This window comes from Mus caroli, chromosome X (genome assembly GCF_900094665.2).
Source record: "Mus caroli chromosome X, CAROLI_EIJ_v1.1, whole genome shotgun sequence".
Lineage (NCBI taxonomy): Eukaryota > Metazoa > Chordata > Mammalia > Rodentia > Muridae > Mus > Mus caroli.
The window spans coordinates 14,233,665-14,234,350 of NC_034589.1; positions in this window are offsets into that span (position 1 = coordinate 14,233,665).

The following is a 686-nucleotide window of genomic DNA, read 5'->3' on the forward strand; positions in this document are numbered from 1 at the left end:
TTGTCAGATCTTTTGAAGTGATAATTTTGTATGGAGCAATGACATCACCCTCTCTTCTGCCTCAGCTGGGCTGCCACCTAGAGGATTACTTAGTTGGTTTTTTTTTTTATTTTTTTATTTCCAGTTTTCTTTGTTGGATATTTTCTTCATTTACATTTCAAATGATATCCCCTTTCCTGGTTTCCCCTCTGAAAATCCTCTATCCTCTCCTCCCTCCCACTGCTCCCCAACCCACCCACTCCTGCTTCCTGGCCCTGGCATTCCCCTATACTGGGTCATAGAACCTTCACAGGACTAAAGGCCTCTCCTCCCATTGATGACTGACTAGGCCATCCTCTGCTGCATATGTAGCTGGAGCCACGAGTCCCACCATGTGTTTTCTTTGATTGGTGGCTTAGTTCCAGAGAGGTCTCGGGGGTACTGGTTAGTTCAAATTATTGTTCATCCTATGGGGCTGCAATCCCCTTCAGCTCCTTGGGTACTTTCTCTAGCTCCTTCATTGGGGACCCTGTGCTCCATCTAGTAGATGACAATGAGCTTCTACTTCTGTATTTGTCAGGCAGTGGCAGGGCCTCTCAAGAGACAGCTATATCAGGCTCCTGTCAGCAAGCTCTTGTTGACATCTGTAAGAGTGTCTGGGTTTGGTGGTGGTTTATGGGATGGATCTCCAGGTGGGGCAGTTTCTG